We start from the raw sequence: 22,450 nt of genomic DNA, 5'->3' as shown, positions 1-22,450 counted from the left end.
AAAAAATAGAGTTGGGACATATTCAAAGTTTAGCATAAAGAGCGAGGCAATAATGAAGGGATAGCCCCTTTCATGTAGGAAATATTTTCTTTTCGGCTTAAGTTTTAATGTCGCTCCATACTTTCAGTGAAAAGAAAAGTTGTTTTGTACATAATTTCTGAACTTTTTTCAACTAATGCAGGTTCAAATGCTGTTAGCACTTTTAAATTTATTCTTATTCTAATTAAACAGCCCCCGTGTTTCAGTTGCCGGTCTACAAATATTGGGACAGACAGTCAAACTTTAGCATAGAGAGCAAGTTGTTGAGGAGGGAGCAACCCCTCATATATTGAATAATTTCTATTCGTTTTGAGTTGTAGGGTTGTACCTTACTTTCAGTTAAAAAAACTTCTTGTTTTTCAAAAATAATGCCGGTGAATCTGGCTCACCCTGTATGAAATACACCCCCCCCCTCATGGAACACTCCACAGTGGAAATTTCATCCAGTGTAAAGTGCACCCCCCCCGTCAAATTTCCTCAAGACAGTTCCACTCTCGCTGAAAATCGCCCCTCCCTGTAAAATCGCTTGTGGATGATTCAGCCAGAAAAGTTCTTCTTAGCGTTCTTTCATTTGAATAGGAATTTAAGGACTCTATAGGACTCTATAATCAGATTATCGATCACTCCAGAAATGCCCCCTTCCGTGGATATTATTTCCTGGAAATCAACCACGCAGAAAATAGTCCCCCGAATAATGATCCCAGAACATCTCCACATGTACAATTTGGCAAAGAGAATGTAAGATAATTAAAAAGAAAGTAAAGGGCACTCCTTCGTATAATTCCCAACAGACAGTGCCACCCTATCTGAAAATCCCCCATCCTCGTAAAACTGCTTTCGGACGATTCAGCCAGCAAAAATATTCTTAGTGTTATTTCAGTTGAATGCGACTTTAATCTCTAATTGATTTCTCGATCACACCAGAAATGCCCCCTTCCTTGGAAATTATTTTCTGTAAATCCAAACATATGGAATTTAGCCCCCCAAATAATTCCTCCGGAACATCTCCACATGTAAAATTTAGAAAAGAGAATGTAGGGCAAATAATAAGAATTTCGAATAGTAATTCTGTCAAATCCTCTCATTGCATCCGTTCCCCTTTAAAATTATCCCCTCAAAAATTTATATCCCCTAGGAAGTGTCTCCCTATAGAAATCTACCCTAAGAACAACCCCCCCCCCCCCAAACACAAAAAGTGTTCTTTACACTTCCCAATATATGCAGTAAAAATTCAATGTGACTTTTCTTGAATGTAATTTAATAGAAAACAAGCAACATCAAGTTCAAGTTCAAGTTCAAGTTCCTTTTATTACCAATATCCATCCATTTATAAACAAAAAATATCCCAAAGGGCTCAATGGCCCGTTATTTGGGAAAAAAAAAAACAACAAAACAAAACATAAATAACTATTAATTACATTCACACTTAAAATATATTTAGAGTCTACTCACCAATCCTCACCCGAGTACAACCGGTCTCCGCACCACCTACTTACAAAAAATAAATAAAAATAAAAAAATATATATACATCGAGGATCCAACACTCACACCACCCAAATCTAAATAAATAAATTCAATCTAAATAATTAAATAAATAAATTAAATCTTGATAACTAAACAATATAAATAACTGATCAATATTATAATTTAATTTATTTTTTTTGATTAATTTTTTTTTTATTAATTCGCATCAGAGAATCTACAAGGAATACAAGATTTAGGCAATATAGGCCTATTATGTCGATTTTCTCTTAGAAATGGTAATAATTAGTAGTTAATGTGTAAATCAATATTGTAAATATGTTTTCTAGTCGTTTTCAGAATTTTATATTATTTCCTTCTGGAAAGACTTGCCTTTAAATTTTTGATTTTTTTAAAATTCATTGAAAAGTTGACTTTAGAAAAAAAGGTGAGAAGTGCCGAAATTAAGCCTTTGGGGTTTATTGTGCATTACAATGTCGCTATTGACATCATGGATGAAGTGCCAGAAATTCTAAAGACCTGTTTTCCCGACTCTGATATGGCAAACACCTAACCTGCGGCCACACCAGAACTGCGCATCTCGTGTAACGCCATCTCGCCATCTCGATCTGAATGCTGTTGATCGAGAAGACAATTTTCCTGTAAGAGGCTCCTTTTTGAGATTTATAGAAGTTCAGCAATGTACAGCCGAATATATTTATCGGGCCATAACTAAACAACTTTTTCAAGAAATTGGAGCTCCAAAAACAAACCTAATAGGATTTGCCGCAGGCAATGCGTTGGTTATGACGGGGGAGCAAGGTGGTGTGCAGGCGAAGCTGTCAGAAGACTGCCAAAGTTTATTTGTATTTGGCTGTTTATGCCATTCCATTCACCTATGTGCTAGTATAAATCTTCGCACTTTTTCACATTACAATTCGAATGTATGGAAACCACATCAGAACTACAGAAAATTGAATTCTCCTCCAGTGTGCAATTTTTCAAATTATTATTCTTTTCCCTACGTAGATCAGTAGCGACAATTGTATTTATTATTATTGGTGCTGGTTTTATTTGCTTTAAGTTTAGTGTCTTTTTTCTTTTTATCTTGTGCTGAGAACGACTAGTTTAGATACAGGCGAAATATCCGCGTTATTTTAATCTTTCATCTCTTTTCTCTCTTCTGGCAGCAGTTTCGTTTGAGGTTTTTTTTTGTTGAGTTTTATCTCTCTTTATTGTTTGTTGTCATGGCTGGCCAGTTCGGCTTAAGAACTTTCATTGACATGATTGTCTTATTTCTTTTTTTTACCTGTATGTAAATAAATCAAAGGTGAAGAATAAGTACGTGTTGTTTTGGAACATCAGCTAAATTCATACCTATTTAAGGAACTGATTTGATCAGGTGAAGTTTGGTACGGGGCGTGAGCTTTTTTTGGTTACCCTCTGATCACATTTGATCAGGTGAAGTTTGGTACGGGGCGTGAGCTTTTTTTGGTTACCCTCTGATCACTTTTGACCTTTAATAAGTAAAAACAGAACTTTTGACTTTCTATAGAATGAGCCCCTTTTGAAGTTTGTGCGACTTCAAAAGGGGCTCCTTCCTTCCAAAGTGTCCACGGGAAAAGAATCATAATAATAGCCCTTATTGAAGCATTATGGCTCTTTACTAGGCTATGCTGGAGAGTTTAATCTGATTTTCATTTGGAATTGCCAAGAGGCAATGCAAAAAAAAATTGTCATCAAGAGACCACTTAATTCTTTTTTTCACCAGACAATTTGTGGATTAAATCTTAAATTTGGTCCTCGGTGACTTTTTTATGGACTTTTTCAAATTAGCCTCTGACCAACCCAAATTTTGTTCAGGGGAAGATAGGGGAGCTACGAATATATTCCTAAAAATTTGCATATTTTTACTAATAGGATACTCATGAGTATGGTATAGTTTTAAATAGCACATTATGATCTAGGAAAAGACAAATTTTCAGTTAGCTTCCCCCCCCAAAAAAAAAAAATCTCTTTGTCGGGGAATTATTCATAGCATTTAAAAACATATTCCTGAAAATCCTTTTATAAAATTTCGTTATATCAATATAATATTATTTTTTGCTTCCCTAGCCGTTAACCCCAAACATCCCACAGTGGAAATTTCATCCAGCATAAAGTACATCCCCCCACCGTCAAATTTCCTCAAGACAGTTCCACTCTCGCTGAAAATTGCCCCTCCATGTAAAATCACTTGCGGAAGATTCAGTCAGAATTTTTTTTCTTTTCGTGAAGAATAAGTACGTTTTGTTTTGGAACATCCGCTAAGATCATATTTATTTAAGGAACTGATTTGATCAGGTGAATTTTTCTGCGGGGCGTGAGCTTTTCTTTGTTACCCTCTGATCACTTTTGACCTTCAAAAAGTAAAAAGAGAACTTTTGACTTTGTATAGAATGAGCCCCTTTTGAAGTTTTTGCGACCATCCCTTCCTTCCGAAGTGCCCATGTGAAAAGAATCATAATAATAGCCCATATTGCAGCCTTATGGTTGTTTACTATAGGCTATGCTATAGAGTTTCCTCTGATTTTCATTTGGAATTGCCAAGAGGCAATAAAAAAATTGTCAACAAAAGACCATTTTATTTTTTTTTTTCACCTGACAATTTGTGCATTAAATCTTAAATTGTGTCCTCGGCGACTATTTTATGGAGTTTCTCAAATTAGCCTCTGACCAACCCAATTTATATTACATCTTTGTTCAGGCGAATATAGGGGAACTACGAAAGTATTTCTAATAGTTTGGATGTCTTTACTAATAGGATACCCATGAGTATGGTATAGTTTTCAATAGCCCATTACGATCTAGGAAAAGGCGACTTTTCAGTTAAGTTTCAAAAAAAAAAAAAATTTAATGCCTTTGTTTGGGAAAAATTCATAGCATTAAAAAAACATATTCCTGAAAATCCTTTAATAAAATATGGTTATATCAATATAATATTAGTTTTTGCTAATCCCTAGCCGTCCCTCATCTCTTTAAAGCTACGTTTAAAAACAAGTAATGGAAACATTAGAATTGTATTTATCCTTTTTACTCTTTGGACTATTGAAGGATTTTCAGCGGGATCCTTTTCACAACATATCCCATTTCGGACATTACATTGTACATTTCCCCGTGTTTTTATCCCAAAAGACCAGGACAATTTATTAAATGTGAAGCTAGACATATCTAACGTGTTATAAAGAGGTCATTTTCAAAATATAATTAAAATATAAAGAGGTAATTTTCAAAATTTTCACCGGCGTCCAGTAGTTAAACTAGCTCATCTAGAGTAAAAAGAAATTAGTTTTCACATTTGTTAGACAAAAAAGTGGGGCTTTGGATGGAGAAGAAAAAATATTAAAAAGTAAAAGTAAATTCTTTAATTAGATCAGCGATAACCAGTTTTCGCCGATCGAGGGATAAGTTCTGCATAATGAGGCGAAAAGGCATTTCTCAAAATTCAAAGGGTAATTTTCGCTTGAGAAAAACAAAACACTAATCTAAATGTATTTTTCCTTATCTAGGGGCTAATTTTACACCCTTCTCATTAGTGCGCCTGCATATAACATGGAAAAGAGGCAAAATAATCATTCATTACGCTGATAAATAGCGTTATGCCAATGATTTTGTCGTTGATTTAGTAATTTTCTTCAATAATCTAGTGATTTATGTGCTGATTTAGTGATTTTTTTTCAAAAATCTAATGACTTAATTCACCGTGAGGCAACCCCAAAAGATTTTTCCAGGAGACGGTTCTCCTATATGAAAGGGACTGTCCCCTCCTCAACGCCCCGCTCTTTACGCTAAAGTTTTTTTATTGTTTAAAAAAGTAGAGTTGTGAGAAAGTCAAAATTTAGCGTAAGAGCGGGGCATTGAGGAAGGATATTCCCATTCATATACGAAATAATTTCTGTTCGTTTTAAGTTCTAATGTCGCTCCTTACTTAAAGCTAAAAAAAAGTTTTTTTTATTTAATTTCTGATCGTTTTTTAATTAATACAGGTTTTGATTTTGGCTAGCCGTACATGAATAATTAAAACAAAATTTACATATTAATTTAACTTTTTGTCTAAATTTTGTCTAGTTTCAAAATAACAATTTTGAGAAAAAGGGGGTGGGGAAAGGGGCATAGTGGCCCTCCGAATTTCTTATTTCTTAAAAATACCACTAGACCTTTTAATTTTATTAACGAACGTTTTTATTAGTAACAAATATATGTAACATACCAATTAACTTACGTAGCGAACTTCTATGCTGATATATTTTTATTGCGTATATGAGGGGGATCAGCCCCACGTAAATACCTCGCTCTTTACACTAAAGTTTGAATTTTGTTCCAATTCCAGAGGAATGGCCCCTGGATAACAAACATCGTTTAATTAAAATAAATAGCTCTTTGAAAATAATAATAATGCTTTAGCGTAAAGAGCAAGGTATTGAGGAGGAGAAAAACACCCTCATATGTGTAGTAATTTTGTTTGTTTTAAGATTGAATGCTGCTCTTTACTTTCAGTTAAAAAACTTATTTGTTTAATTTCTCCTTTTTTTAAATAATACTGGAAAATCCAGAGCGCCCTTCATGGAAATTTACTTCACCCATGGTAAATTCCTCCGTGGAAAGATCCTCTCAAGTAACTCCCTCTTCCCGATCTCCCCCACCACCACCCGAAAAATCCCCCCTGAAAACGCCAGTGTACTTCCCAATAACCAACACGATATGTAAACTATTGACAAAACTCATAACTTGCAGCCTTTCTGCAGGGGACTCTGGGGGATTAAGTGGTCCTCAAAGAGATAGTTATTAGATATTTTGACTATGCTGAACATAATGGCAAAATGGTAAAAATGAGCGTGTGAGGGGGCCTAGTTACCCTCCAATTTTTTGTTCACTTAAAAAGGCACTAAAACTCTTAATTTCAGTTAGAATTAGCCCTCTTACGATATTCTAGGACCACTGGGTCGATACGATCATCCCTGGGAAAAAAATTAAAATAAGCATGCATCCGTAATCTTTCCTCTGTCAAAAATACAAAATTCTATATTTTCAAACAGTTCGTTGCAGTGAGCTGTAGTAAGGAGCGACGGCTCAATAGTAAACGAAAGTCTAAAAAACTGAATTTCAATACTAATAGATACATTAAAAGAATCAAATTTAGCCTTATCCATGAAAAGATACGAGCCTGAGAAAATTTGCCTTATTTTGGAAAATAGATGACTTTTAGGAGAGACCCCTAAAAGTCATAGAATCTTGAAGAAAATCACACCATCGCATTCGGCGTAACAGAAAACCCCACTGTAGAGATTTCAAGCTCCTATCTACAAAAATGTGGAACTTCATATCTTTTGCCAAAAGTTCGATCAAGGGTGCGTGTTTATTTGTTTGTTTTTTTCTTCTTTTTCCCAGGGGTGATCGTATCGACGGTAGGGGTGACAGTGGTCCTAGAATGTCGTGAGAGGGCTCATTCTAATGGAAATGAAAAGTTTTAGTGCCCTTTCTAAGTGACCAAAAAATTGGAGATCAGCTAGGCCCCCTGCGACGCTCATTTTTTCCCAAAAGTCAATGGATCAAAATTTTGAGTTAGCCAGTTTGTTCAGCATAGTCGAAAAACATAATAAGATGTCTTTGGTGACGACTTACTCCCCCAGAGTTCCCAGGGAGGGGCTACAAGTTACAAACTTTGACGAGTGTTTACATACAGTAATGGTTATTGGGAAGTGTACAGACGTTTTCAGGGGGATTTTTTGTTGTTGGGGGGGGGGGGTTGAGGGGAGGAAGCTACGTGGAAGGATATTTACTCGGAGGAATGTGTCAAGGTGGTAGAGAAATTCCATGAAGGGGGCTCAGGATTTTCTAGTATTATTTAAACAAAAACAATAAAAAATAAATATGAAAAAGATTTTCAACTGAAAGTAAGGAGCAGCATTAAAACTTAAAAAGAACAGAAATTATTACGAATAAAAGGGCTTCATCTCCTCCTAAATATCTAGCTCTTTACGCTAAAGTACTTTTAGTAATTTCAACTATTTATTCTACGGCCTTTGTCATTCTTAAAGAATCGGGACAAAATTTAAGCTTTAGTGTAAAGAGCAAGGTACAGACGAGGGGGCAAACCCGCTCATATATGTAATAAAAACACACAAATATACAAATTCGTTACGTAAATTAATTTTTAATTTATGTAAATTTATAACAAAGCTAATTTTTGTACCTAATCACTTTTTGTAAATTTAAATTGATGACACCGTCATAAAGTCCAACAAACTCCAACAAAGCGGACTTTTGCACAGTGCACTTTTGGTTGATTCCCCCGTTATTTTCGAATTTAAAAGATTTCCTTTTCAATGGAATGGCTACCAGGTTTGGGAGCCAAGATTATCAGATAGGTCTATCCAAATATTCTATAAAATGTTGGATTTGATTATCAGAAAATTTGGTATTGGAAGGAGCAAGGACTTAAGGACTCTATCCTCCTTTCAAAGCTAAAACAAAACTCAAATGTCACTTAATTTGCTTACTTTATATTATTACATCCTACAACCAATTGAAATTCCAATTTTCTTTCGTAGGTTTTATTACTGTTGAATTGAACTGCGCTAATAATAGAAATTTTGATCAAACGTTTGATCAAACATGGAAAGCAAACCTAACGTACATGCAGTTAAGTAATTCAACTTCCAGATCGGACAAATTTCCATAGATAAGATGAAAATTGAGCTAATTAAGTCTAGAGATTTTTGATATCCAAGCTAGTAAAATCAATAAAATCTAAAAATTGTATTTCAGATTGCAGATCACTAGTATGTCATAAAACAGCGCAAAAGGGACAATGCACTTTCCTCTTATAAACAAGAGCTAAGAGCTCATATGGCACTTGTGACGAGGCAAGAAGAGCTAAGAGCCAAGAGATCATATGGTATGAGCTCTAACAAAATTCTATGAATCAATAGATTGATTTAAAAAGGAAAATAAGAGGCTTAATGCCGGTCAAGATTTAAAATAAGAGCTCTGAGTCACGATGTCCTTCTAAATATCAAAGTTCATTAAGATCCGATCACCCACTCGTAAGTTATAAATACTTAATTTTTTCTAATTTTTACTCTCCCTTTAGCCCCCCAGATGGTTGAATCTGGGAAAACGACTTTATCAAGTCAAATTGTGCAGCTCCCTGACACGCGTACCAATTTTCATCGTCCTAGCACGTCCAGAAGCACCAAACTCGCCAAATCACTGAACTCCTCCCCCAACTCCCCCAAAGAGAGCCAATCCAGTACGATTCTGTCAATCACGTATCAAGGACATTTGTTTATTCTATCCACCAAGCTTCATCCCGATTCCTCCAATCCAAGTGTTTTTCCAAGATTTCCCCCTCCAACTCCCCCCCCAATGTCAAAAGATCTGGTCGGGATTTGAAATAAGAGCTCTGAGACATGAATTCCTTCTAAAAATCAAATTTAATTAAGATCCGATCATCTATTCGTAAGATAAAAATACCCCAATTTTCACGTTTTCCAAGAATTCCGGTTTCCCCCTCCAACTCCCCCGAATGTCACAGGATCTGGTCGAAATTTAATATTAGAACTTTAAAGCACAAGATCCTTCTAAATATCAAATTTCATTAAGATCTGGTCACCCTTTCGTAAGTTACAAATACCTCAATTTTCAAAATTACCCCCCCCCCCTCCAATTCCACCAAAGGGAGCAGATTCGGTCCAGTTATGTCAGTCACGTATCTTAGACAGGTTTCTATTCTTCCCATCCAGTTTTATCCTGATCTCACCGCTTTAAGTATTTTCTAAGATTTCCGGTCCCCCCAAATGCCCCCCCCCCGCAATTACGCTTGATCCGGTTGAGATTTAAAATAAGAGATCTGAGTTACGAGGTCTTTCTAAATATGAAGTTTCATGAAGATCCGATCACTCCTTCGTAAGTTAAAAATACGTCATTTTTTCTTATTTTTCAGAATTACCCCCCCCCCCCCAATAGAGCGGATCCGTTCCGATTATGTAAATCACGTATGTAAGACTTCTGCTTATTTTTCCAACCAAGTTTCATCCCGATCCCTCCAATCTAAGGATTCCATCATTTTAGGTATCCCCACCCCACTTCCCCCAATGTCACCAGATCCGGTCAGGATTTAAAATAAGAGCTTTGAGACACGATATTCTTCTAAACATCAAATTTCATTGAGATCCGATCACCCGTTCGTAAGTTAAAAATACCTCATTTTTTCTAATTTTTCAGAATTAACCCCTCCCCCAACTACCCAAAATAGAGCGGATCCGTTCTGGTTATCTCAATCATGTATCTAGGACTCTGTCGATTTTTTCCGAATTAATCGGCCCCCACTCCCCCCCCCCCCAGATGGTCAAATTGGAAAAATGACTATTTCTAATTTAATCTGGTCCGGTCCCTGATACGCCTGCCAAATTTCATCGTCCTAGCTTACCTGGAAGTGCCTAAAGTAGCAAAACTGGGACCGACCGACAGACAGACAGACCGACAGAATTGGTGATTGCTATATGTCACTTGGTTAATACCAAGTGCCATAAAAACCAGTTCTGTATGAAAATTTTTGAAAGAAAGTTCTGCACTCCCTTGTTAGTTAGTGTACACATGAGAATTTAAATCGGGAACATAAAACAATAACCAGTTCTCACGGTCTTTATACCGGACAATTAGTGTCGGCTCGGTCGAAAACTGCAGTTTAGCAATGTTTTAGTTAATATCAAAAGGGGTAGTGAGGTAAAGTATAGTGGGTCTGCATGCATAATGTGTTAGGTACAATTATTTTGCATATTATGAACTAAGAGTTGTTTGTCCCGCTATACTTTACCTTCACCCCCCCCCCCCTAGTGTGCAAATATCTAACCCAAATTTCGTTCTAGAGTATTATATTTTTATCATACTTAGGTATATTTTATTATGATTAACCTAGCAGTGAATAACACCTTCCTAAATTGGCAATACTACACTAAAAACAGTAATTTGTGGTGGTGCCATATCTAAATTTACCAGAATTTTAAAATTGCGCTTAGTTCTAAAAACGAATATAAGTAATTAAAGGATGAAATAAGAATTTTGTTGCAATTGCACCAGGTTTGGGAGCCTAAATTATTAGATTGGTCTATCAAAACCCGTAAAATATTGGATTCAATTATCAAAAAAATTGATATTGGAAGGAGCAGGGACTCGAGGGCCGACGCTCCTTTCTTATGTCTTCTCCCCCTCCCCCCTTGAAGTTAATACTGAATTCAAATGTCACTTAATTTGATAATTTTATATGATTACAATCCTAAAACCAATTGTGAAAATAATCGAATAATTTCGAAGTGAAAAACAACCAAATTGAGTCAATTTTGTCCAGGGAGTTATGACAACCAGGCAAGTAAAATCAATGAAAATCTAAAAGATGTATTTCAGAATGAAGATCACTAGCTTAAAATAAAAAAGGACACAAGATACAGTGCCCTTCCCCCTATAAAAAACCTGTTCCGTATGAAAAAGTTAGGGAAGAAGATTTGGTACTAGTACACACTTCGGTTAGCTAGTACACACTCGAGAATTGTATCACGAAGATAAATCAAGTAACCAATTCTCACGGTCTTTATATCAGACATTTAGCTTCGGATCGATGGAAGACTACATTGTATGTATATTTCAATTAAAAATATCCATACTTTAAAAACAAATTCAGGCTATATATTTGCAAATTAGGGGGAGGGGGGTATAGCGGGTCCAACAATTCTTACCTAATTATATGCAAAATAATTGTGCCTAATGCATTAGGCATGTAGACCCGCCGTACCTTACCTTCATTACCCCCTAATATGAAAATATATTGCCCAAATCTGTTTCTAAAGTATTATATTTTTAAGTATTTAGGTATATTTCATTATCATTAACCCAGTAGTTTCTAAAACCTTCCTAAAGTGCCAAAAAATAAAATTAAAACACACCAAAAACATGAAATTGATATTTATTCCTTTATAATTTCTGGGGATATTTCTAGTCTAAGCTGCTATTATGAAAGTAAAGAGTAACATTAAACCGCAAGGCTTGCAAAGGGGGACTATCCCTTCATTATCCACACCTATACCTAATGGGTCACAGAAATTTTGGAGGATGCTCATTAGACCAGAAATTGAGAGTTCTAGTCCTTTTTTATAAGTAGAAAGTGATTGGAGACCAGCCAGCCACGGGAGGGGGGACAAATTTTTTGGAGGATTAGTGTTTTCTGGGGGGAAATTTTCAACAAAAGAGTATTCTCCGCAGGGTATATTTAATTGTGTGGGGGGGGGGATAAACTGGGAGGGGTATTTTCTGGGTGGGTAAACACTGGATCCTGATGGCAAAATCTTCTGTTATGATGTCACTCTTGCAAAATAGTGCTGGGGGCAAAAGGTTCACCCGGACCCCCTGACCTTAGGAAGCGGCATGTTTGTATATATTTGAATTTCTAATTACATAATAATATAATCATCACGCAATTCCTTGACTTTAAGCCATGAAGTGTCAAATCATCAATTTCAATTCAAATAGGAAATTCTGGCATGGATTCAATTACCCCTTCCTGTCTGTGCATCAAAGAAAAATCTGTGTTATAAGATTTTTTTCACTTGGGACTTGTTGTTATTTCCACTGCTGCTGCTGTTCTAACTGAAGATTCCATTGTGTAATTTGCACTTGTCAAGTATAAAAAATGACCTCTTCTTTCCTATTTATCCTTCACAAATTCGAACAAGCTAAATTAACACGTTTTTCATTCCATTTACTTTTGCTTTATCTTCTAATCGCAAATTTCATTGTGCAACATTTTCATTTGCAATTCAGTGTGATTCTTACACTTTCTTGTTCCATGCTTTTTCTTAAGCTGTTCAGAGTCATTTGTCATCTTTTATAATTCTGTATGTGCCATACATACTAAAAACACAATGACCTCTCCCGAGGGAAAGATAATGTAATTTATGCTCTTGAAATGTGCTCATAAATATGATGTCATTCGTATAATTTTTTTCAAGACTTTGGCTCTAATAATAAAAGAAAAAAAAACTTGTGACCTATTTAGATTGCTTTTTCCAGCAGGAAAATCTCTAGCCTTACCTGCCTATCAAATAGTACTTCTCGACTCTTCGTACTAGTTCAAAATAGCGAATCAATGGTTTCATATAATTCTGAGACCTTTCAAGTTACTCTGACATCCTTTTACATTTTTGCATAGAAAAGAAATCATCAACTGTTCTCCTATTTGCATTTTCTTTTTAAAAACCGGCACTCGGAAACGTTTAAGTTTCCCCTAGTTTAAAGCAATATATTACAAAAATCCACTCTAAGTCGGAGGTTTTTAAATGTTATTGTAAAAATTGTAATTGAAAAACATTTTGTATAGTAAAATATGATCAGATACGATTTTCAAATTAATTTCAATCATTAAAAAAGAAATTATTCAGAATTAACTGTTTGTAGAATTTCATTAGATGAAAAGTAATATATTAAATTAATTTTAAAAAGGAACCAGTGCTTTAAAATGGAAACATAAATAATTTTTGAAACGCTGAATTGATGGCAGATTGATACCCTGATCTACATCAATCAGCGTACAACAGTTTAAGTTTTTGCTAGTACCGATTTCAGGGCTGTCAAAAATTTTTTTAAGGAGTGTGTCATATTCTTTCCTAAAATTTGCTTTTTCTGTCATCTCAGATTCCATAATGTGTCATATTTTTTTGCTACAAGTGGTATCATATTTAATTGTCAAATCTTTATTTAGAGTTTTGAATATATAATCTTTTCCAAATCAGTTCAAAAAGGAGTAAACTTAACCTTATCCTATTATCTTGGGATCTTGACCTTTTTGTGACGTCATAAAAGAAATAGAAATATTCGATTAAATTAATGTTACACACAATGAATTTGTGTCTGAGCGGCCAACGGGGCAAGTTTACATTTATAAAAGTTTTAGGGACAATCAATTCCGACAGTAAATTGAGAATAGACTTTTCGTATGACGTCATAATCGTAATCAGTTCTATACATAATCGGCTTTATTGGTTAAGCTTTTTATTTACTCAATATGTAAGCCATTCAACCAGCTTCAATGTAGTACTTTTGTCATATTTGTTGGTGCCTTTTTAAGCCAGACAGATTATTCTGAAGGAAAGACATCTCTGGAAATTGGTAATCTTGTCCGAGGTGGGATACCTCTCCTGTACTCCTAAAAATGGGAGTTGTCGCTTATGCATACAGCTTTGGTAAACTGCATGCTGTTTACTTTTTACTATTAAGTACGTACCAGTTGGCTACATCAAATACTCAATCAAAAAGCCTATTAAGATCAGATATTCAGCGTACATTTCGATTTGAAATTTCTGCATATGGCTGTTTTCTTCGCGTGGTTTGAATTTTATATATGGTGATGGCATCTGTCCTGTATTCCGCGCTGTTTGTGTACTACTGCCACCGTTAGGTAGTGCTATTCCCTTCCATTAGTTTGTAGCTTTCATGGAGGTATAAAATTGAAATTTTACTTTACTTTTAAAAAACAAGACTTGGATGAAAAAATGTGTCATTTTTTTAAACAAAATGTGTCATTTTTGTCGATTGTGTCATTTTTTATTGAAGAATGTGTCATTTTCGTCGATTGTGTCATCGTTTCGACTGAATGTGTCATTGTGTCACGCAACATCAAATTGTGTCATTATGACACAAAATGTGTCAGTTTGGCAGCCCTGACTGCGTTCGCGCGGACCCCTGTTCACACATTTAATAGGTTTCTTCCTTTGAGCCCGTACTATGTTGTAATTTTATGAACTGAAAGGAAAAGTATGCAAATTGATAATGTTTAAACCAAGTAATTTAGAACATCTCTTAAATAAACACATTTTGTTATTCTTAGTCTTGTATTAAAGCAAATGATGGGGTATCAATGACCAGTCGCCTTCCTCCAGAACCGTCCTAAATTTTACACAAGTCTATTTTGCCTCCAGAGGGAGAAGACTTTGTGATGGGCCTGTTCGAAATTGGAAGGGAAATGATTCTTGTATTTATTATAGGTTTCTTCCTTTGAGCCCGTACTATGTTGTAATTTTATGAACTGAAAGGAAAAGTATGCAAATTGATAATGTTTAAACCAAGTAATTTAGAACATCTCTTAAATAAACACATTTTGTTATTCTTAGTCTTGTATTAAAGCAAATGATGGGGTATCAATGACCAGTCGCCTTCCTCCAGAACCGTCCTAAATTTTACACAAGTCTATTTTGCCTCCAGAGGGAGAAGACTTTGTGATGGGCCTGTACGAAATTGGAAGGGAAATGATTCTTGTATTTATTTGTTAAGCCCTTAGATGGCGTAAAAGCGATTCAAGTCCCAGCTACATTTAGTCCTCTTTTGTTTCGTTTTAAAAAGTAATTATTTCCTGGATTTATTATCCTTAGAGCATAGCCACGTAATTTATTTAGGCTAAAAAGTAAAAGGCAAAGCATTGCTCAAGAAATGTGAACAAAATTAACTCTTTCTACTAAGTCCTTCTAGCTCGACTTCATCTTATAGGACTTTTTTTTTCATTTCTTTTGCTTTTCTACAGTGGCGTAATTTCGTCAAAATCCAAACTTGAAGGGGATGGAGGAGCAAAGATGGAACCCTTTGTCCAAAATAAAGTGAAAATAGCAGTAAAAACTAAAAAGAAGCCATTTGGTACCACAGAGGCACTATTTAGTACTCTAAAAAAGCTGTAAATTTACTTTAAAAAAAAAGAAAAAAAAAGAGATGTGTTTCTGTAGATCCTTAAATTTATAGGTTTATATTAGTTTAGACTCAATTTTGGAAGAAACTAAATTTCAGAAGGGGGTAGGGGAATGAGGTTTGGGGGAGGGGAAAAACAAGGTTTGGGAGGGGCAGTTGCACCTTACAGCTCCATAACAAATTACGACCCTACTTTTCTATGGTTTCAAACCTTAGAGTTGTTTAATAAGCTTTGATCAAATTCTCCTATAAAACTGGAGTTCTACTTGAAGGCTATCTATTCTTCAAGACAGTCTTCTGGGCTTCATGGTTAGTAAGAAGATGGAATTATAGAATTACTCAAGTAAATGATAAATGAAAAGGACAAATACTTATACAATAAAGTAAGCAATCATTTATTTGATAAAGTCTCACTGTTTCGTGTCTGTGTATCTTTCTTAGGTGATTGAAAATTCAGCTTTTGTTTCCATATTTGAAGCAAATTTAATAATCTCTTAATAAAACTTGCATTGTTACCATGTAGTATATATGGAAAACCAGTTGTTTTAATTCAGGGAAGGAAATTTTCTCTACAAGATGTTTTTCCTGCAATCCTCCTCTTAGACTCAAAAAAATTTCTTCGTGGTATTATCATTGAAAAGGGGCTTGTTTTTTTTCTTTGTATTTTTGTTAAAGAAATTGAAAAAACAACGAGATTCCCCTGCCTGGAATCTGGAGAATACTGGATTTCACCCCCTTTCCCCTTCTCCTTGGGCTGTGTGTTTACAAATCTATTTTGAGCAAGGAATACAAAAAAAAAAAAAAAAAAAAAAAAAAAAAAAAAAAAAAAACCATCGGAAACTTGTTTAAATGCATTGCGCTACGTTTTAACGAGTCGGACAAAAATATCGGGGATTAGCTCATTGGGTCCAGCCTAGTCCCCTAGTTTCCATGAATTGGCGCTTTTGATCAATACCAGTGGTGTCGACTGGTGGATTGACAATTTTTATTGCAAATCAGGGTGTTTTTTGGGGTATTTTTGCAAAAGAAAGTAAAAAAAAAAAAAACAAGAGAATTGTTCTCTCTGGATTTCGAAAAAAACTCTTCTCTGTCCCCCACCCCTTTAATTGCCGTGAATTAACGTTATTCATCAATGCTGGTTCCGATCATTGTCAGCTAAAGGGCCAAGAGAATATTATCTCTGATTTAAGATGTTATCTTTTCTGATTTTGGCTTTTTGAGTGACAATTTTGTCCAAGTCTTGATTGAAAAATTTACCGTTTACCATTAAAATTTAAAAATAAACTTTAAAATTATGGGAAATGTTTCGTACTGTTTACAAAAATCTAAAAACAAAGTGATAAGTTAATTGAATGTTATTTGAGAATTGGAACCGAAATAAATTTTGTGACAAACTTTGTTACTCGTATTCTTATATTTTTTTTGACAATCCTTGTTAAAATATCGCTTCTCGGCCTTTTGGCTAAGATCAAAGTGTAGTATCTGTTCTTATCAGCTTAATATCTGATACGGCCCCTACATGGGGCCCAGAATATTAAACTGATTTTTGGAAACCGGAGGGATGTCGGGGCTTGCTCCGCTCCCTTCACGCGTTGGCCTGGTATTGTAGTACCTCCGGGATTGGCGCACCCCTTTCGAGGGGAAACCAAAGTCCATGAACCCTAACCAATGGTGGGTACAATACGTTATTAAATGTGAAGAGGGGCCCTGCCGTTAGTTACTTAGTCCTTGAATACATTGAAAATCATTTTTTTTTCATATGAAAAAAAGAAGAAATACTGTATAAAATTTATAACAATTAATGGTGAAAAAGCCAATGGGCGGACGCCATAATTAATTTAAAGTGCCCAAGCTGGATCCAAGTCCCCATGCATCTTTATCGAAAATAGTTCGTAATTATAAACTGCTGAAATTTAAATTGAGCCAATATTCGATAAAATGGCTGAAGCGATTGTTTTTGGCCTCAGGCGGCTTGGTTCTACGGTGAGTTGTTGATAGTAGTAATGACTAAAGCCCCTCCCCCCCCCCCTGTATGATTGTTAGAGAGAAAATAATTGGCAAAGTCAGTAGAACAGTCACTGGGTTCTCAGAAATTAGAGTTTCAACTTTTCAGTCAAATTGATAAGAGAGTGAGAAACCCCTGATTTTCTTTTCTCAAAAAGGTAAACTTGCATTTAAACAATCTAGAGGCTTGCATATGAAAATGAAATGGGGCATTCCTATTTTCAAAAACAATTCAGAGACTTGATTCACTGCTGAGAAAAAAGTTTTGTAAAGCTGCATCTGTTTAATAAATTAGAATTTCTGAGTGGCATTCAAAGCAACCGGATTTATGTCGAAAGACATAAGTAAAATGTTAGTTTTGAACAATTCATATTTACCTGGCTGGGGAGCTGCCTTGATCATGAAGGAGGTGCTCTCAGGGTGAGGCCTTTCCATTGCACTTCGGATTGGCTGACCCCTGTGATTACCCCAAATGGGGGTAACTCAACAGCGTAATTTTTGCTAGTGGGGGACTGCGCTCACGCGGATCCCTGTTCACACATTGAATAGGTTTCTTCCTTTGAGCCCGTACTATGTTATAATTTTGTGAACTGAAAGAAAAAGTATGCAAATTGATAATGTTTAAACCAAGTAATTTAGAACATCTCTTAAATAAACACATTTTGTTATTCTTAGTCTTGTATTAAAGCAAATGATGGGGTATCAATGACCAGTCGCCTTCCTCCAGAACCGTCCTAAATTTTACACAAGTCTATTTTGCCTCCAGAGGGAGAAGACTTTGTGATGGGCCTGTACGACATTGGAAGGGAAATGATTCTTGTATTTATTTGTTAAGCCCTTAGATGGCGTAAAAGCGATTCAAGTCCCAGCTACATTTAGTCCTCTTTTGTTTCGTTTTAAAAAGTAACTATTTCCTGGATTTATTATCCTTAGAGCATAGCCACGTAATTTATTTAGGCTAAAAAGTAAAAGGCAAAGCATTGCTCAAGAAATGTGAACAAAATTAACTCTTTCTACTAAGTCCTTCTAGCTCGACTTCATCTTATAGGACTTTTTTTTTCATTTCTTTTGCTTTTCTACAGTGGCGTAATTTCGTCAAAATCCAAACTTGAAGGGGATGGAGGAGCAAAGATGGAACCCTTTGTCCAAAATAAAGTGAAAATAGCAGTAAAAACTAAAAAGAAGCCATTTGGTACCACAGAGGCACTATTTAGTACTCTAAAAAAGCTGTAAATTTACTTAAAAAAAAAAGAAAAAAAGGAGATGTGTTTCTGTAGATCCTTAAATTTATAGGTTTATATTAGTTTAGACTCAATTTTGGAAGAAACTAAATTTCAGAAGGGGGTAGGGGAATGAGGTTTGGGGGAGGGGAAAAACAAGGTTTGGAAGGGCAGTTGCACCTTACAGCTCCATAACAAATTACGACCCTACTTTTCTATGGTTTCAAACCTTAGAGTTCTTTAATAAGCTTTAATCAAATTCTCCTATAAAACTGGAGTTCTACTTGAAGGCTATCTATTCTTCAAGACAGTCTTCTGGGCTTCATGGTTAGTAAGAAGATGGAATTATAGAATTACTCAAGTAAATGACAAATGAAAAGGACAAATACTTATACAATAAAGTAAGCAATCATTTATTTGATAAAGTCTCACTGTTTCGTGTCTGTGTATCTTTCTTAGGTGATTGAAAATTCAGCTTTTGTTTCCATATTTGAAGCAAATTTAATAATCTCTTAATAAAACTTGCATTGTTACCATGTAGTATATATGGAAAACCAGTTGTTTTAATTCAGGGAAGGAAATTTTCTCTACAAGATGTTTTTCCTGCATTCCTCCTCTTAGACTCAAAAAAATCTCTTCGTGGTATTATCATTGAAAAGGGGCTTGTTTTTTTTCTTTGTATTTATGTTAAAGAAATTGAAAAAACAACGAGATTCCCCTGCCTGGAATCTGGAGAATACTGGATTTCACCCCCTCTCCCCTTCCCCTTGGGCTGTGTGTTTACAAATCTATTTTGAGCAAGAAATACAAAAAAAAAAAAAAAAAAAAAAAAAAAAAAAAAAAAAAAAAAACATCGGAAACCAAATCCAGAGGGAGAAGACTTTGTGATGGGCCAATGGGCCTGTACGAAATTGGAAGGGAAATGATTCTTGTATTTATTTGTTAAGCCCTTAGATGGCGTAAAAGCGATTCAAGTCCCAGCTACATTTAGTCCTCTTTTGTTTCGTTTTAAAAAGTAACTATTTCCTGGATTTATTATCCTTAGAGCATAGCCACGTAATTTATTTAGGCTAAAAAGTAAAAGGCAAAGCATTGCTCAAGAAATGTGAACAAAATTAACTCTTTCTACCAAGTCCTTCTAGCTCGACTTCATCTTATAGGACTTTTTTTTTCATTTCTTTTGCTTTTCTACAGTGGCGTAATTTCGTCAAAATCCAAACTTGAAGGGGATGGAGGAGCAAAGATGGAACCCTTTGTCCAAAATAAAGTGAAAATAGCAGTAAAAACTAAAAAGAAGCCATTTGGTACCAAAGAGGCACTATTTAGTACTCTAAAAAAGCTGTAAATTTACTTTAAAAAAAAAAGAAAAAAAAGAGATGTGTTTCTGTAGATCCTTAAATTTATAGGTTTATATTAGTTTAGACTCAATTTTGGAAGAAACTAAATTTCAGAAGGGGGTAGGGGAATGAGGTTTGGGGGAGGGGAAAAACAAGGTTTGGGAGGGGCAGTTGCACCTTACAGCTCCATAACAAATTACGACCTTACTTTTCTATGGTTTCAAACCTTAGAGTTGTTTAATAAGCTTTGATCAAATTCTCCTAGAAAACTGGAGTTCTACTTGAAGGCATCTATTCTTCAAGACAGTCTTCTGGGCTTCATGGTTAGTAAGAAGATGGAATTATAGAATTACTCAAGTAAATGATAAATGAAAAGGACAAATACTTATACAATAAAGTAAGCAATCATTTATTTGATAAAGTCTCACTGTTTCGTGTCGGTGTATCTTTCTTAGGTGATTGAAAATTCAGCTTTTGTTTCCATATTTGAAGCAAATTTAATAATCTCTTAATAAAACTTGCATTGTTACCATGTAGTATATATGGAAAACCAGTTGTTTTAATTCAGGGAAGGAAATTTTCTCTACAAGATGTTTTTCCTGCATTCCTCCTCTTAGACCCAAAAAAATCTCTTCGTGGTATTATCATTGAAAAGGGGCTTGTTTTTTTTTCTTTGTATTTTTGTTAAAGAAATTGAAAAAACAACGAGATTCCCCTGCCTGGAATCTGGAGAATACTGGATTTCACCCCCTCTCCCCTTCCCCTTGGGCTGTGTGTTTACAAATCTATTTTGAGCAAGGAATACAAAAAAAAAAAAAAAAAAAAACATTGGAAACTTGTTTAAATGCATTGCGCTACGTTTTAACGAGTCGGACAAAAATATCGGGGATTAGCTCATTGGGTCCAGCCTTGTCCCCTAGTTTCCATGAATTGTTGTAAAGCTGCATCTGTTTAATAAATTAGAGTTTCTGAGTGGCATTCAAAGCAACCGGATTTATGTCGAAAGACATAAGTAAAATGTTAGTTTTGAACAATTCATACTTACCTGGCTCGGGAGCTGCCTTGATCATGAAGGAGGCGCCCCCAGGGTGAGGCCTTTCCATTGCACTTCGGATTGGCTGACCCCTGTGATTACCCCAAATGGGGGTAACTCAACAGCGTAATTTTTGGTAGTGGGGGACTGCGTTCGCGCGGACCTCTGTTCACACATTGAATAGGTCTCTTCCTTTGAGCCCGTACTATGTTGTAATTTTGTGAACTGAAAGGAAAAGTATGCAAATTGATAATGTTTAAACCGAGTGATTTAGAACATCTCTTAAATAAACACATTTTGTTTTTCTTAGTCTTGTATTAAAGCAAATGATGGGGTATCAATGACCAGTCGCCATAATTAAATTAAATTGCCTAAACTGATTGAATTCCTGATGCATTTTGTTTTTGAAAATACTCCGTAATTATCAAATACTGATTTTTAAATTGACCTTGGAATCGAATCCAATTGCTGAAATTTGAATTAAGTCACAAAGGCTAGTCTTAAAAAGTGAAATGCCCTTGGTCACCACACATTTCATCAAGTCTATTGTATTGGCAACATATCAGACTAAGAATTCCTTCACTACCGCTAAGCTTCTTGGAATATTTTAATAGGGGGGCCTTTGGCTACAGCAATTGATCGACCATTCAGCTACATTACAATTATTTTTGGGCCTGATTACTGAATATTTATGTTATTTTCTGCGGATGTAGTTTTAGTAGCATGTCATTAAAGTTGCCCATGAATTGCTGTTCATTGAATATGTTTTCGCATCATATGATTTTTCGGCCCGTATTTACTTGATTGAACATTGAATTTCTTATTGCTTTCGTACCTTGTTAAAAAAAAACCACGAGGATTTACTAGGATTTATTTTTATATACCCAAGTGAACCTTAGCAATTTTCATAGCTCTGGCCTCTCCTCATATCGAGTTAATCTTTCGCCTTTTACTATAGATTACCGTGGGGAGCAGTGCTTCCACTTTTCGATTTCAGTTTTCCCTATTTTCATACCAATTTTCCCTAGAAGTCCTCGTGTTTATGTCTGATTTCTCCCTAGAAAAAAGGATAGTTTGCCCTAGATTTCCACAGAATTTACATGAGATCTTTTTACTTCAGATAATAATAACATATAACATCTTTTACACTAACGAGAATACATACAAAAGTTCAAACTGAGATCTTTTTACTTCAGATAATGATAACATCTTTATACTAACGAGAATACATAAAAAAGTTCAAACAAGTGTCATCTCCAGCACTTCATCGCACGCAGCGTTTGCCTTCGTCTTGAAGCCAGCGACAGCTTTCGGTATACTGACAGTTGATTTCTTCGTTTTACCTTCGTTTTTAAACAAGTAATTGACTCGGATCAGTGAGACTAGGGTGACGTTTTCGAGACTATTTCTCATGTCTGTTTTGATCAATTTCAGGAGGCTGAACAAACGTTCAGCTGGAACGTTGCTAAAAGGTAACGAGAATATCAGCGAAATGCACTTCTGCAGTTTCGGGTACTTGATTTCGCCACTGCTAGTCTTCAGACCAAGTATTTTCTTCCAGTATTGTTCAACTGACAGGTCTCCAGCTTGG

At 35.4% G+C, this 22,450-nt stretch overlaps 3 non-coding genes and 1 pseudogene across 3 annotated transcripts; all 4 read left to right on the top strand.

Annotated features, from left to right (window-relative positions):
• The first annotated feature begins 16,707 nt into the window (after window positions 1–16,707).
• Window positions 16,708–16,899, top strand: LOC136040505 (U2 spliceosomal RNA). Its single transcript, XR_010620782.1, has one exon. It is a non-coding gene; the product is annotated as a U2 spliceosomal RNA (small nuclear RNA).
• Window positions 16,900–17,638: 739 nt separating this feature from the next.
• LOC136040481 (U1 spliceosomal RNA) lies at window positions 17,639–17,802 on the top strand. The gene has a single exon (XR_010620764.1). It is a non-coding gene; the product is annotated as a U1 spliceosomal RNA (small nuclear RNA).
• A 3,061-nt stretch (window positions 17,803–20,863) lies between these two features.
• On the top strand, window positions 20,864–21,027 carry LOC136040478 (U1 spliceosomal RNA). The gene has a single exon (XR_010620762.1). It is a non-coding gene; the product is annotated as a U1 spliceosomal RNA (small nuclear RNA).
• Window positions 21,028–21,779: 752 nt separating this feature from the next.
• On the top strand, window positions 21,780–21,831 carry LOC136040468 (U5 spliceosomal RNA; annotated as a pseudogene).
• The last annotated feature ends 619 nt before the right edge of the window (window positions 21,832–22,450 follow it).

This window comes from Artemia franciscana, chromosome 20, assembly GCF_032884065.1.
Source record: "Artemia franciscana chromosome 20, ASM3288406v1, whole genome shotgun sequence".
NCBI lineage: Eukaryota > Metazoa > Arthropoda > Branchiopoda > Anostraca > Artemiidae > Artemia > Artemia franciscana.
The sequence above is the reverse complement of the archived record's forward strand: the minus strand, read 5'-3'. Positions and strand labels throughout refer to the sequence as shown.